Here is a 16,183-nt window from a genome sequence, read left to right as displayed (position 1 = left end):
TTAAAGGCAAATGGACTCATCGGTATTGCTCTCTCCAGCTCCATCCACACACTGCTCCTTGTCAGTATTTCCTTTAAAGAAAGTAATTATATTGTTTAGTCTTCACTCTGTTTCGTGTTCTCCAGTCCTCATTTATAAATCTCATCTTGGAGAGATCCACCCTATCTTCTTCTGACTCTTTCCTACTGTCATTTGCTGTTTTATGAGTCACTGTATGGAGGTTAATGTCATTGTCATTAGAAATGACCTGTAAAGACACACAACTCGCAGCTTGCTCAAAATCATTTAAAACAACTTTTCTGCTCATATTTAGGTCGGAAAAACAGACTTGAATGATACAGGTTATTTAAGGCTACGAAGAAAATCAGGATACCAGCCCTAGGTAGAAACAAGATGTAGTATATAAAGCTGTAAAAACGTGTAGTGACAGCCTTGAAAAAGTCTGTGTGATGCTTCCACTGAACCTGCCTTACTGTTCTGACTTGAACCTGGAATTTTATTTTATTATCATGGCTGAAGGATATTATTTAAGCTTTTAGGCTGACTTAAACCTTACAGAGCTTTACCTTGCTTCCCTTTCAACTACTGCATTATCAAGTCCACAGGACTGTTTAAAGTGAACTTCTTTATCTGTATTTACATGTGTGAGTTTTGCTACATAAGCTAATGCTTTTGACTTCTTATGCAGCAATACTTGAGGAGCTCTCTAAGGTGGACATAGAGCAATTTTAAACTCTAATGTCAGGAGGGTTTATAAATGTTCCTGTGAATACCAATGAGGTCTAATGGTAAATGGTGTGATTAACTTCCTTGATCTGAAATTTTAAGTGACCTAGTTGTTGCTCTAATTAACGGCTTCTTTCACATGCACTTACTCTCCAGGTGCATTCTATGCAACCAGAGTTCCTTCTCTTGGACTGAAATATGGAAAGGAGAGGGTCTTACTATCATCCTGTATTTAGTATCAGCATTTAATTTTTATAGTACTGTAATTTTCAAGGAGACAAAAGGAAGTTTTGCGTTCCGAATCATTCTATTTATCTTCTCTTTTATATGGTAAATGAAATAAGCTTTATTTATGTCCAGCAACCATAATCCTGCAGTATTTAGCTCTCTTTGTCTTTTTGTTCAGTGCCTTTATTCATCAGGCTGTAAGGTGCTCAGCTGTGTAGATTTTTTTATTATTTTCTTAAGCTTTTAAAAGCTCATCATTGTGGTATTAACTTTCTCCAGTGATCTAAGAATAATCCACTGAGTATTTTTGTGTGCAATGTTCCTCTGATGCACTAAGGAGCTAAATTGTGTTTCAGTGGCAGATGCTAATTTTTTAATCAGGTTGAGCTGAGTGAAAATAAATAAATAAAACAACTGGAGAGAGGAAGAGAATCAGAGTAGAAGGGATTTGTGTAGTAGGTGCTATTTTTGAGCATTTCCCAAAGCAATTTACTGTGGTGCTAGCATAACAGAATTTATCTGGTGACTGCCCAAAGAACCTCTGCTTTCAGTCTTTACCCCTTCTTACACTGGGCTGGTGTAAAAGGTAAGGTATATAACCTTTTTTCATGAATTGGTGGTGTTTCAGCATGTTACCAGGAAGCAAAACAGTCATTCATAACATTTCTGCAAAGCTGGGCAGTTAGTTCTGAACATTAATCAAAATTCCTCTTTTTTTTTTTTTTTGGTGGTGGTTTTGGTTGGTCGTCTGGTTAGGGGGTTGTTTGTTTGTTTGTTTGGGTTTGCTGGGTTTTGCTTGTTTGGTTTTGCTGGGAGGTGGAGCTTTTTTGTTTGTTTTCCTTCTGAAAATCTCTTGGTATTTATTTGCAAACAACATGTGCACATTTTGCTTGGAAGAGTCAATTGCAACTACATAGTATTATTGCAGAATCACAGAATGTTAGGGGTTGGAAGGGACCTCAAAAGATCGATTCCACTTCTCCTACCAGAGCAAGATCACTGAGGGCAGGCCACACAAGAGTGCATCCAGGCAAGTATTCAGTGTCTCCAGAGAAGGAAACACCACAGCTTCTCTGGGTGGCCTGTTCCAAGGCTCTGTTATCCTCAAAGTAAAAAAATGTTTTTCCTTCTGTTCACATGGAACCTTCTGTGCTCCAGTTTGCACCTGTTGCCCCTCGTCCTGTCTTTGGCCATTACTGAGCAGAGCCTGGACACAGTCTCAAGTTGCACCAAGGGAAGTTCAGGCTTGAGGTGAGGAGAAAGTTCTTCACTGAGAGTCATTAGCTATTGGAATGGGCTGCCCAGGGAGGTGGTGGAATCACCATTGCTGCAGGTGTTCAAGAGGGGATTGGATGTGGCACTTGGTGCCATGGTTTAGTCATGAGTTCTCTGGTGACAGGTTGGACTTGATCTTTGAGGTCTCTTCCAACCTTGGTGATTCTGTGATTCCGTGGCACAGTCTTCCCAATGCTCACCCTTCACGAATAAACATGAATTAAGTTCATCTTTCAGGCTCCTCTCCTCCAAGCTAGAGAGACCCAGCTCCCTCAGCCTTTCCTCAGAAGGGAGATTTTTCCACTGCCTTCAGCATGTTTGTGATTTTCTGCTTGACTCTTTCAAGCAGCTCCCTGAGGCCCTTCTTGAACTGAGGGGCCCAGAACTGAATACTATTTCAGATGCAGCCTCACCAGCACAGGATAACCTCTCTCTTGACCTACTAGCCACATCCCTTCTTATACAGCCCAGGAAGCCACTGGCCTTGTTGGCTGCAAGGGCACGTTGCTGGCTCTTGGACATCTCTCTCTCTCTTTTTCAAAGGAGGTGAGGTTACAAAAGGAAAAGCCAAGATGTACTGGTGGAGTTGGATCAATCCTTTGTGTGTTCTTTTCTTAGGAATTCATGTACCTTATCCTACATTTGACATGCTAGACAAGTAGCTTAAAATGGTCCTTCTGTAGTTTCTGGAGGATTCCATGCAGTGATCTGTGCATTTCATTATCCTTGTAGGTATGTGGTGAAGGTACAGGTAGGTGAGAGGTTCTTGGCCTGTGTTACACATTGACATGCAATGGAATTAATCTCACTCACCATCTTGCAAACAGCATTCCCAGTGGTTCTTTAAAGAGTATTAACAGCATAGTTTGAAAGAAAAAAAAATACTGGAACAAAGATCTAAAGGAGAATAAAAGAGTTATAAATAGTCCACCAAACTTCTGGGGCGTGTTGTTAATTGTAGGTATGCAATTTCCTCCATTTCAGCCCTGCTGGCAGTTCAGGTATACTTCAGGAGCTTTCCTAAGCCTAGTAACTGTTGCAGGATAACATTGGCCTCCAACATGTTGTTTACTAACCATGCTGATAATTTTAAACAGTAAGGATGGCTACATAATGAAAATTGTTATGGCTGATGTTTAAAATGACATAGCCTCTCACAGTGGGGATGATGTTGTCTCTTTAGATTGCTAACTGCTAATAATTTGCTCCTTTGATCAAGAGAAGAAAGAATGGTTGCAGTAATTCCCTTTTGAGTAATGATGGTGACACTTCAGTCATTTTCCTTGTCTGGGCTGCTGGTGGAATGCCATTCAGAAAACTTTCTGTTCCTCTCCTGATGTTGTTTGGCATCACTCTGAAAACAGTGGATTTTCTCTTGTTCAAGTGCCACTTTGTCTGGAATTCAACTTTGATTTTTGAACAGTCAACTATTTTTCAGTATGATGCTTTGTAATTGCTGAAACTGAAGAGTTACAGTAATATTTGGAGAGGCTGAAACAATGCTTTCAGTAATTACAGTCTGTTTAGAGTGACTGATTCTGACTGGAGCTGCAGCACGCTATGTGGAATTGGGCAGCTACTCAACATATATTTGAGGTCACGTTTGTATACAGAGGAATGAGATCTGGCTCATGAGGCTGTTTACTACATGTAATCAAAGTTCAGAAAGTGGTGGACTTCTGAAGGGATAGAAGAAATGGATAGTATAAAGGTGACTGAACCAGTACCCAACATGAGTTCAATATCCTCATGCTCTCCTCCTTCTACTACAAAAATATTAGGAGTACACAGTACTTGATGCACGCTGCTTGGAAGCATCTTTTGCAGTATGGATAGCAACTTTTGGTACAGCATTTCTGCAGTGACTGCACACAGCTTCTTTTGCAGAACGCTTGCTGTGATCAGCGATGCTGTCCTAGAAAAGAAGAAAGAACTTCTTGCTTATTTTGTTGAGAGGGAGCTCTTTTTTTCCACGTAGCTTTTATAATTTCTCTTTGATCATCTTGAAAACAGACCTTTAAGTGCACAGCTTTAACAGTGTTTATACTGCCTTGACATTAATTCAGCCTCTACTGTTGCTTTGTTAATTTGACTAGCAAAGATCATAGTCGTCTTTGATGTCACACCTAATCCAAGCAGGAAATAGTACCTAGTTTATAGTGCAGTTTTGGTTGTTTTGTTTTTATGTGGTTTTTTATTTGGCTTTGTTTTTATCCACAGGGTGGAGTAGGTTTAGACTGAGGGAGAGCGGGTTTAGGCTGGATCTTAGGAAGTTCTTCAGTATGAGGGTGGTGAGATGCTGGAGTATGTTGCCCAGGGAGATTGTGGATGCCTCCTCCCTGGGGGTGTTCAGGGCCTCATCCAACCTGGCCTTGAGTAGCCTCTAGTTGAGAGGTGCCCCTGCCTATGGTGGGAAGATTGGAGCAGATGATCTCTAAGGTCCTTTCCAACTGAAGCCATTTTATGATTCTATAATTATGAGCATTGTGTTCTAGTATTGATGGTAATGGTGTTTTTATGTTCTGTACAATCTTTCTAAACCTCACTTGTTTAAACTAGTTGGGTTTTACTTCTCTACTAAATTCTTTCATTATGCTTTTTTAAGGAGCTGCCAATTTTTGTTCAAAGCAGTAAAGTTACAAGGAAGAATAAACGAATCCTAAACCAAAACAGATCTGTGCATCAATATCAATATGTGAGTGTGTGTTTATTTATATATATATATACACACACATGCAAACATGTATTTCTCTCTTACATCTCTTGAACGTGCAGTTTAAGGAGCCAGTCCTACAGACTTGTAGTTGATATGTGACACAGGGTATACGCTGTTTACAAAGGGTGAAAGGCTTCAGATAGAATGGGATTTTAGAAGTGTGTAGTTGTCCTTAAGTCTCTTGTAAGAGAACCTGGACAGTAATTGTGTTCTGTTCTATTCTGCAGCAAAATCTCAGGTTACCCTGGAAGCCAAGTTTCACCATGTGTGAGACAGAAATGGTTTCCTTAGTACAGAGTCCCAAGCAACTGCACATAATTTCCAGGAAGCAGGATGGAGAAGTAAGAATAGTCTACATTAAATAAACAAAAAATGTGTTTTATCATTTTTATACACTGAGCTGAGCAGCGCTCTTGGTAGACCAGAGAGAAGGGGAGGGACTAGGCAAGTGTGAGGAGTGATGCCAGGTGGTGAACCTCATGAAGTGCAAAGTCCTGCACCTGGTTTGAGGCCATTAGCAGTTCAGACTCGGGGACAAAACGAGAGACGGAAGAATTAGTAAGCAGATATTTTTGTATTTATATCTTAGTATCCATTTTATAATCCAAGAAGGTGAGAAAGGTAAAAATACTTTGCTGATTGGTAACATCTTTATTCTTTTTTGTCCCTGGGGGAAGCTGACCTTGCCTCACTGGATCACATTAGAGGTTGGAAGGGACCTCCAGAGATCTTCCAGTCCAACCCCCCTGTCAGAGCAGGATCACCCAGGGGAGCCTGCACAGGAATGCATCCCCCCCACACCCTGCATCTGTTTGCTGTTTGCATATTTTGAAGTTTTGATCACCTGTGTTATCTTCAAAAACCAGTATGGCTTAAACAAGGGGAGTGAGATATAAAACCCAAGTACATCATAGCACAGGCGGTTTTCATGCTCCACTAATACTGGAGATTTAAGCCCTAACTTGAAGAGGTGGCTACAGATGTACTCCAAGCATGCAATCAAATGCCATGTAGATTGTTATTCTGTAGGTAATGGGCAAAAACACACAAGTGCACTGGGGGCATTTGTAGCATTTCTTTCTCATACAGTAGTTGTCTCTTCCTTTGGATTCTTAACATCTCTTTGAATACAATACTGGAAGTAAAGTAGCCTTCATCTCAAGGGCACTTTCTGACTTGTTAGCAGCTGCTCTGCAAAGAGCAGATAATTGATAGCTGTACTACCTTGATTTAGCCATTTCCTTTGGTTTTCCCTACATACTATAGATTTCCTCATATGTTATGAGCTGACTTCTTCTCCCCCCTCCCACATTCTCTAAACTACTGCTTTCTACAACTGCTTTCATCGTTGCTAAAAATCATTTATACGGTGCCATAAATTACAGGCGCTTTACAATCACAGAGTGAAGTACTGCCTTTGCCCCAAACAGTTTATGGTTCAGATCCATCCTTGATTTCTGGTGTACCATTTTTAGTCGACTCAATGGCCTGGGAATTTTAAGGCAGATTACATTAATTTTGTGTTTTATTCCTACAATCTCTCTTGATCGAATGCTGCTGATCGCAACTCTATGGCTCAATTTCTGTGATGTAGATTAGTAATAATTTCTTTCTTGTTTAGCATGAAAGTATTGTAAACACCTCTGCTCACTAAGAATTCCAGGCACACTCTTTCTTTGGCATATACATTTACTTCTAAAAGCTTTGGGGGTGTGTGTGTGTGTGTGTAATATTTAGATCACTCCCTTCTGTTTTTTGTTGGGTTTTTTTGTGTAGGGTTTGGGGGGTTTGCTTGGGTTTTGTTTGTTTGGTTTGGGGGTTTTGTTTGTTTTTAAATGGTCCTGTAACTGACATTTCCATTTGTTTTTAATGAAAACCTGCTCAGAAATGCTCATGCGTTATTGCCACAGTGGCCATAGAAAAGCCTCACAGTGTGTTCTGGAGTTATGTTTTTTGATTTTGGCTCATTCGTGCAGCTCCCAGCTCAAAGATATCTTCTACCTATAGTACTACTTCACTAAAATTCACTTTTAAGTGTTAACTGCAGTTGCCATTTCACAGAATCACAGAATGTTAGGGGTTGGAAGGGACCTTGAAAGATCATCCAGTCCAACTCCCCTGCCAGAGCAGGATCACCTATACCAGATCACACTGGAACGCATGCCCAGCGAGGGAGACTCCATAACTCCTCTGGGTAGCCTGTTCCAGTGTTTGGTCACCCTCACAGTGAAAAAGTTTTTCTCCTGTTTCAATGGAACTTCTTGTGCCTTGCCTTCCGCCATTGCCCCTTGTCCTGTCATTGGGCATCACCCAGAAGAGCCTGGCTCCATCCTCTTGGCACTCACCCTTTACATATTTATAAACATTAATGAGCTCAACTTAAAAATAACAAAAAATATTTTCTGACATTTCATAGACTCATAGAATGCTTTAGGTTGAAAAGGACCTCTAAATGTCATCTAGTCCAACCTCTCTACAGTGAGCTGGGATGTCTTCCACTAGACCAGGTTGTTCAGGGCCTTGTTGAGCCTGACCTTTAAGGCCTTAAGGGATGGGGCCTCAACTACCTCCCTAGGCAGTCTGTTCCAGTGTTCCACCACCCTAATGGTAAAGTTGTTCCTAACATCCAATCTAAATCTTCTCTAATAATTTCAAACCATTTCCCCTCATCCTATCACTACAGGGCTTTGGAAACAGTCCCTCTCCAGCCTTCTTTTAGGTCCCCTTCAGGTACTGGAGGGCTGTTGCACCTCACAAGGTTCACCTGGGCCCACCTCTCCAGCTTATCCAGGTCCTTCTGGATGACATCCTGTTCTTCTAGCATATCAACAGCACTACTCAGCTTGGTGTCATTTGCAAATTGGCTGATGGTGCACTTGATTCCATTGTCTATATCATTGATGAAAATATTAAACACTACTGATGTCAGTATGGACCCCCCGAGGGACATCACTTATCACCGATCTCTATCTGGATTTGAGACATCGACCACTACCCTCTGGATGTATCCATCCAGCCAGTTACTTATCCACTGAACAGTCCCTACCTATGAAATCCATATCTCTCTAGCTTGATGAGTACGATGTTGTGGGTGCATGCATCAAAGGCTTCGCATAAGTCCAGTTAGATGGCATTTGTGGGTTGTCCCTTGTCCACTGATGTAGTCACTCCATCATAGAAGGCCACTAAGTTCATCAGACAGGGTTTTCCCTTTTATTTCCCTGAGGAATATTACTGTAATTGTTCTTTCTTCACTTTAAAAAAATCCCAACTAAAGAAATGTAAATCCAGGAAAAACTATAAACACACTTACTACAAACACACTTACCAACTTCGTTTGCCCTAAGTTCTTGAGATGTCCAGGTCTTGGGTGCTGATGGTATTTCTAGACATATCTGAGATGGAAACATGGACTGCAGTGTGGGATTGTGGCGTTTTCTTTCAGTTACAATAAACTTCTATCCAGAATCTCTATTTTACAGGGAGAGGCAGGAAAATATTTTGGAACTTCACCAGTGACTAAAATACAGCACAACTTCTCTAAACTGATGTATCTGAACTCTACAATTTTTCATATATTGACACCAGAACAGATCAGTCGAGGAGTGCTGACAAAGCCAGGCAGCCTTTCCTGTTTTGAAAAGAATAAGCAGTGCTTACTATACAGTTTTCAGATCTAAAGGCTGCAAAACCCAATAGTTTCCGTAGTCTCTTCAGTACATTAAAGTTATACCTCTGACTGACCCAAAACAATATAAGCCACAGAATCCTCTTTTTTTTTTTAATCACAGATTCTTGTATGATACCCATCACTGATGTCTGTGTGATACCAATTATATAATTACATTAAAAATACATAGGCTTGTATTTGTATTCACAGAAGTTTTCTGATGGTTTCAAGCTAGCTTTCTCTAAGATGTGCTTCTGTTGTGATGGAAAAGCAAAATTTACAAAACACACCAAAAATAACCTACTTGACATTCATGTCATGAACAAATGTCCCCACATTTCTTATGAAATCTTAAACCTCAAACTTAAGTGTTGTTGCTGGGGGGTTTATTTATTTATTTTCCTTTACTCTCCTGGAAGTGTAACTAAGAATAATGGAAAATTACTGTATAGAGCAGAAATTATGTAGATGAAACCAGAGGTGGCAAAAAAGCAACATAGTGTTCATGAGTCAGTGAACCTCAGCCAGTTAAAAAGCCTGATAAAAATCAGTATAAATAAATTCTGCTAAAATGTTCCTGTGATAAATTCTTCATTGCATTAGCCAGATCTTCACTGCTTTGTGCTTCTGGTGGCACCAAACACTTTCTTTCATCACCTGCATACTTGAAGGGCTGGATAGAGAAAAATGGAACCATGCAGAAATTTCTAGGAGAAGGGTGAAAGGAAAACAAGTCTCTCTCTGCAGCCTTCGACAGGAGCAATTATGTGGAAGGAGAAACCTACTATGAAAAACCAGGAGCCAAAGACCATTGATAACAGAGGCAGCTGAAACTCTGAATAAAATCACACAAGAGAGTTCTTTTTAGTCCCCTGTAGAAATTAGTCATCTTGTGCAATAGCAGTGATGTAAGGCTGAGATGTGTTAAAAAAAAAATCATGCTTGAAATTGTAAAAGCAAAAAAAAATCTTATTAATACTTCTGTAATTACTTCAGAAGTTATGCCAGTGACAAGTGCTGTAGTTAGTCAAGTTCTCAGCAAGGTGTTCAGAATTAAAATGAACAACAACAACAAAAAACCCACCCCAAAACCCGCAACAAACAATAAAAGAACAGATGTATACAACATCATAAAAAATTTATCTAAGTGGTCACAGACAGCCCTCTTCTGAGTGTTCAGAAGAACAGATATGTGGTGGTCAGGGGTGCTAGAGATCTCATCTGGCTATAGCCACATTACTAGCTGTGAGGAGAAAGCTCCCTTGTTATTAATCATTCACCATGAAGACTGTCTAGGAACTATCAACTATATTCACTGGTCTAAACCCAGATTTACATTCTGTTCCATACAGGAGGTTCAGGCTGGATGTTAGGAAAAAGTTCTATACAGAAAGAGTGATTGCCCATTGGAATGGGCTGCCTGGGGAGGTGGTGGAGTCACCATCACTGGAGGTGTTCAGGAGAAGACTTGATGGGGTGCTTGGTGCTGTGGGTTAGTTGTTTGGCTGGTGTTGGATTGGTTGATGGGTTGGACGCGATGATCTTGAAGGTCTCTTCCAACCTGGTTTATTCTATGTATGTATTCTATGTATGTATTTAGGCATTTCCCAGGGTGGTGTCATCCGTGATCTCAAGAACTGCAGACTGGTAGCACAGACCAAGTTGGAAGGGTCCTTCAAAAGATATCTGGTCCTACCTTCAGAAAAGGTTGAAGGAAAAACCAAAAGCAGAAAACAATAACTCATTTTTCAAACTTTGCAATGAAACAGTTCTTCCACATTTGGTTCAGAATCATCTAAGCTTTATCTCAAAAACGCTGGAAAATGCTGTATTCATTTATTAAAAATAGACAAAAAGTTTAAGTATGCAACTGTACTAATACTACTGTTAGTGTGATTACATACTAATGTGTATACATACTGTATGGCAATGTATATACATATCTTACGGCAATATAAAGTGGGGAAAACCTTTGAAGTAAACAGTTTTGACCTTACTGCAGTAAAGAGCAAAAGCAGATTTATGTTCCTGCATCAATTCCTACCCTAAATTCCACCCAGATACTTGCCGTGTTCTTGCATTGTTTATTTTGCTCTCTTGCTGAAGCCAAAGCACAACAGTGATGCTTTGCTCTGCACTTTCAGTAGTGCATTATATGGAGCACACAGCTGTGTGGCTCAGCCCTTGCCTGCTGGAGGCACGTGGAGTGCACCTTCATTCCTTTGCCAGGTAGTGCAACAAATGTAAAAAGTATTGCAATTTTGACATAGAAAGTCTTAGAAGATGTGTCTTAGACTAAGAAAGCTTTAATGTTATGTTTAATTAGGTGTTTGTACTCTCTGACTTGCATCCATACTCGTGGAAGACCTTAATTCAGAACATTTAGCTAATGTGAAGACTCACTGTACAGACAGCATCTGAGCTTTCTGCTCAGAGGGAAACAATGCAGACTCTCACCACTGTGCAGCCATATGGGCTTGTTTGCGATCTGATACTGCAGTCCAGGAGTCTCTCTGCCTGTAAAGAATTGCATGAATGAGCTCTACTCATTTAGATTTTCCTTGTTTGAAGTGCAGGCCATAACACAAAGCAACCCTTACTGGTTATTACTATATATGTAACGTGGATCTTGGGTATGTTAACTAAATAGAAGCAGGGTACCCATGGCTGAATGGTCTTTGCAGTTTTCTCATATTGGCACATTCAACTTCATGTTTCAAAAAACAAACAAACAAAAAAAAAATCAAAGTAGCTTTTGAAATGCTTTCATACTATTTATTTACAATGATCACTCTGCAAAGATGCTTGGGGTTTAGCAAGGGCTTGCTCAGTGAAAAGCAGCAAGAGACTGATGCCTTTGATCAGCATTTTGCGATTTACTCTGTGTGGAGCCCAGCTGAGACTAATGTTGTTCCAGAGAAAAGTGATAGTGATGCTGTTACTTCAGATTTGGTCACGGAGATGAGGCTTTTTTTTCTTATGTGCATAGTTTTCTTTGAAGAGAAAAGCAGTAGATGTTTGCTCTGCCACTTCCTGATGCTCTTTTAGTCCAACTCAAAGTACCAACAACTTTTTGTTACGGGGAGTGCTTCAGAACTGTGGCGTAATCTTGGGCTGCATCAGGAGGTTGCCATCATGGTAGTGATTTGTTTATGATGAAAGCGAGAACTGGGAAGTAAAGAAAAATCACTCCTTGTGGTATTACTGGGGAGTGTATCTCCTGAGTGTTTGCTGTTTATGCTACCAGGAATCGATGTTTCAATGAGATTGTCTTTCCATAAAGTCACTGTCCTCAGGATAGGATGCAGTTTGGTTTGTTTCTCTTTTTGTTTCAGCAGTGGAACATGGGCATTTGCTGTTGGAAATAGTTAACTTTGTGTTCTCCTGCTGGGAAAGAAGTGCCCAACTGATGTGAACCATGAACCCCTTAGGAAAACAGAAAATACATAGCTTCAGAGCATCTCAGAATGCAAATTAAATATTTAGTGTACAGGCTGGATCCCTCCTAATGGAGAGCATCTGAGGTAAGCGTGGCATCTGTAATGTACGGTCAATTTAATAACTGGATGAATGGGCAGCTAATGTAAGGAGACAATGGGGTGAGTGTTTTGATTGGAGACAAAAGAAGATAATTGTATAGTAAATGAACTTTGTGCAAATGCATGGACAGGAGTCCACCTTCGCCTTGCTGAAGGGATTTCTGGTAGCACCAGAAGGAAATGGGGTGGACTGAAGTATGCAGAGGTTTGTTTGTTTACTGCCTAGTTTATTGGCCTTTTGTTTGGTGTGCCAGTGGGTATAGAATGAGAGGACTGACCTCTTTCATAATGCTTGATTCAAACAGGCAAAAGGATTCAAAATCTGACCTTTTGCAACAAGCAGCACACTCTTCTTTTTTGTCTTCTGATTTAAAAAAAAAATAGTAATTTCTGCTGTGGAGATGTTGGAAGGGGTATAGTGACCTAGTTATCATCTGCTAGCACTGTGGGGGAAGCAGCACAGGAATGTGTTGTCTCGGTGTGTTGTGTGCGTTCACCTGCAGTATGGATTTTCGGCTTCTTTGCTGTACTACTCTAAATACAAACGCTTCTTTTAGAAAAAAAAATTCTTTTAGAAAAAAAAACTATACTTCAAAAGCAACTGTGTACTGTTTAAAGAAACTCTGAATCTAGAGATTGGTCTTGGTACTTGTAAGTTTTGAAAGTGAACAAGAGCAACCCCTGGATAACTCCATGCAAATCCAGTCACAGACATGCTATGCTTTGAGATGCCAGGAAGACATTCCCTCTGCCAGAGTTCCAACAGGCACTCTTCATCTCATTTTATCTCTTCACAATCCCTAGGTTCCCTTCCGTAGTTTGGAATGATGGCCAGCAGCTTCCCCCTTATGTTTGAAGTGATCTCAGTTTCTATCGCTTCTGAAAATCAGAAACATTTGGGCACACATACCGAACATTGTGCATACTAAGGAAACACCAGCGCAGCCATAACTGTTCTCTCAGTGCTGATTTGTCATGAATACACAAACAGTTCCAGTAAATGCCAAGGGTTTCTGGAAAAGATGATCGGAGACCTATTAAAGGGGAATGCTCAGTGAGTCTCCTGGTAGAAGCCAAAAGAGAGAAAGGACTATGGAGAATACCTACAGACATAAAGATGATAGAGAGAGTTCTGCAAGACACAAAACGAAAGGCAGGCAAAGATGCCCAGAGTGTTTTTGTGGTCTGGAATGCAGCCAAGGAAGCATTGATTTATTAAAGAGTAGCATCACGGCTTACTTTACTCAATGTGTTGGTGTCATTAGAGCTTCTCAAGCACTCTCTGATTCCCTTGAGAATGAGAAATAGGAATTTCAAATGAAACATCAAAAGCAGCCACTCATTTCCCACACCTATGCCACTTCAGATGATCAGTTCAGCTGTGTTCCTGACTGGAGAATCCCATCTGCACAGTGTCTGCTGGGGATTGCACATAGGAGTTCCCAGTTTATTAATCACACTGCCTACTTCTGTAAAAAGTACCCTAGCAATTCTGCACATGGGTCTTTGAACTCTTCAGTCATGACATAGTAAACAAAAACTGGCTTCAATAAAACAGGTCATCTAGAAATTGTGGGCCACCAGTGAAAACTCTCCTAATCAGCTGTTAAATTAACTGATTTAACTCAGTGCTCTTCTTGTGAAGAGGTAAGATACTGGGATCTTATTTTTTCTGTCTTGTAGATATCAAAATTTTCTTATGCAGTTTCCTGAATGTCCAAGTATTTTAGGTTTCTATTCCTCAACATCTCCACTCTCTAAAATAATGTCCCCCATGTCTCCTTGTTTGTCACTTTACATGCCTGGAGGCAGGTAATACCTTCCTCCACCATGACTTTCTTGTAGAAGCATTTCTCTGATATTGTGAGGAAAAGGGTAGAGAGCCTAATGGCAGGGGTAATTCTGGTATTCTTCCTGAGAAGAGAAGATTTCAGGTGACAGAGGAGCATATTTTTGCCTTAGTCTGGCTGTTGCATTGGTTTTACTGACAATAGCAGTGGGACTGTTGGCAGCCTCAGAGAGGGGAACCCTGCTCTTAGGCTGTAGATATGCATACCCCCCACCAGATCAAAACCATGATACCCTTAGTTATGAAGCTGTTCTCACCTTCTTCAAAACCAAGCGTGACAAAGAGACAGAGCACAAATTTGTTCTGTCAGATATATAGTCAGAACTAACAACTGATAGTTTTGCTAAGTTCTGTATGATGTTTTTGCTGAAGGGTAGGCTGTGTCATGATTTACTGAACTATTAGAAGTGATAAAACTGATCCATTTGTTACCATCCAGTGCATAAAGACTTCAAGATTTAAGGAGCTTGCACTAAATAACAAAGCAATTTATAAACTCATAAACTGGAAATTACAGGGATGTAGTCCTTAAGTCATTGGAAATATCAGCTTTTTATCATATTAGTGATGATTATCAAATGTTAACCCTTATTTCCCTTTTTGAAACAAAATCCTACCTTAGGAAATTTGTAACTACTTAAAGCAGTCATGGACATGACTGTTTCATACTAATGTGTTGTGCAAGTGAGGCAAGTTTCATTTATCAGGGTGTCATCCCTGCCCTTCTGCCCCATCAGCCCTACATCACCTGAAGTGAAATGATTTATGCGTCTGCTAGCAGAAGGATGTTGGCTGATGTTAGCTGAGGAATAGTATTAGTTGGCTCTGCTACTGGGAAAAGATCATGATGGCATTCAACAAGTCCAAGTGCCAGGTGCTGCGCTTTGGTCACAACAACCCCATGCAGCGCTACAGGCTGGGGTTGGAGCAGCTGGAGAGCAGCCAGACAGAAAGGGGGTACTGATTGACAGTCAGTTGAACAGCAGTGTGCCCAGATGGCCAAGAAGGCCAATGGCATCCTGGTCTGCATCAGGAATAGTGTGGCCAGCAGGAGCAGGGAGGTCATTGTGTCCCTGTACTCAGCACTGGTTACACCACACCTGGAGTACTGTGTTCAGTTCTGGGCCCCTCAATTTAAGAAGGAGCACTTGAATGTGTCCAGAGAAGGACAACGAGGCTGGGGAGAGGCCTCAAGCACAAGCCCTGTGAGGAGAAACTGAGGGAGCTGGAATAGTTTCACTTGGAGAAGAGGAGGCTCAGGGGAGACCTTCTTGCTGTCTACAACTACCTGAAGGGAGGTTGTAGCCTGGAGGGGGTTGGTCTCTTCTCCCAGGTAATCAGCACCAGAACAAGAGGACACAGTCTCAAGCTGCACCAGGGGAAGTTTAGGCTGGAGGTGAGAAGAAAGTTCTTCCCAGAGAGAGTTGTTATCCATTGGAATGGGCTGCCCAGGCAGGTGGTGGAGTCACCATCCAGTGACCCAAGAGGGGTTGGACATGGCACTTGATGCTTTGGTTTGGTAGTCATGAGGTGCTGGGTAATAGGTTGGACTTGATGATCTTTGAGGTCTTTTCCAACCTTATTGATTCTATGATTTTATGATCTTTATCCAAAGCAAATCTCAGTGGAGTATCTCGAAAAGAGACTCTTCCTATGTTTCAGTAAACAGATATCCAGCTTGCTTTGTTCAGCTGAAACAGATTTGTTTCTTATTCTTATCTCCACAAGAATAATCTCTGCAAAATATATATGAATGCTTGCAAAACTGCTGGCACTATGTAGGAGAATAAAATTGGAGCAACACACTAATGTTTCAGGAAATAACGCTGGCCAAGAAGGCTAATGGTATCCTGGGATGCATCAAGAAGTGTGGCCAGCAGGTTGAGGGAGCTTCTCTTCCCCCTTGACTCTGTCCTGGTGTGGCCTCAGCGGGATTACTGGGTCCAGTTCTGAGTTCACTAGGTCAAGAAGGACAGGAAACTGTTTGAGGGTACAGCAAAGGGCTACAAAGATGTTTAGGAGACCAGAAAATCTCTGTTATGAAGGAAGGCTGAAGGACTTTATGTATTTATTTATATTTTTTATCCTGGAGGAGACGGAGGGGGAAACCTTATTAGTGCTTATAAATTCTTAAAGTGTCAGGAGGATGGGGCTGGTCTTTTGTCAAGGGATGCCCAGTG

General features: G+C 41.0%; 1 protein-coding gene across 31 annotated transcripts in view; it reads left to right on the top strand.

The window, feature by feature from the left end:
- RBFOX1 (RNA binding fox-1 homolog 1) overlaps positions 1 to 16,183 on the top strand; it is an 840,672-nt gene that overhangs the window by 451,388 nt on the left and 373,101 nt on the right. For 2 of the 31 annotated variants that reach the window (XM_054180660.1, XM_054180681.1), the window contains exon 3: positions 11,951 to 12,139. The exons of the other annotated variants lie outside the window; for them this stretch is intronic. The gene's annotated coding sequence lies outside the window, so the exon portion shown is untranslated. The remainder of the gene's footprint in view (positions 1 to 11,950; positions 12,140 to 16,183) is intronic. 31 annotated transcript variants of the gene reach the window in all.

Source organism: Dryobates pubescens, chromosome 4, assembly GCF_014839835.1.
Source record: "Dryobates pubescens isolate bDryPub1 chromosome 4, bDryPub1.pri, whole genome shotgun sequence".
Taxonomy (NCBI): Eukaryota; Metazoa; Chordata; class Aves; order Piciformes; family Picidae; genus Dryobates; species Dryobates pubescens.
The sequence above is the reverse complement of the archived record's forward strand: the minus strand, read 5'-3'. Positions and strand labels throughout refer to the sequence as shown.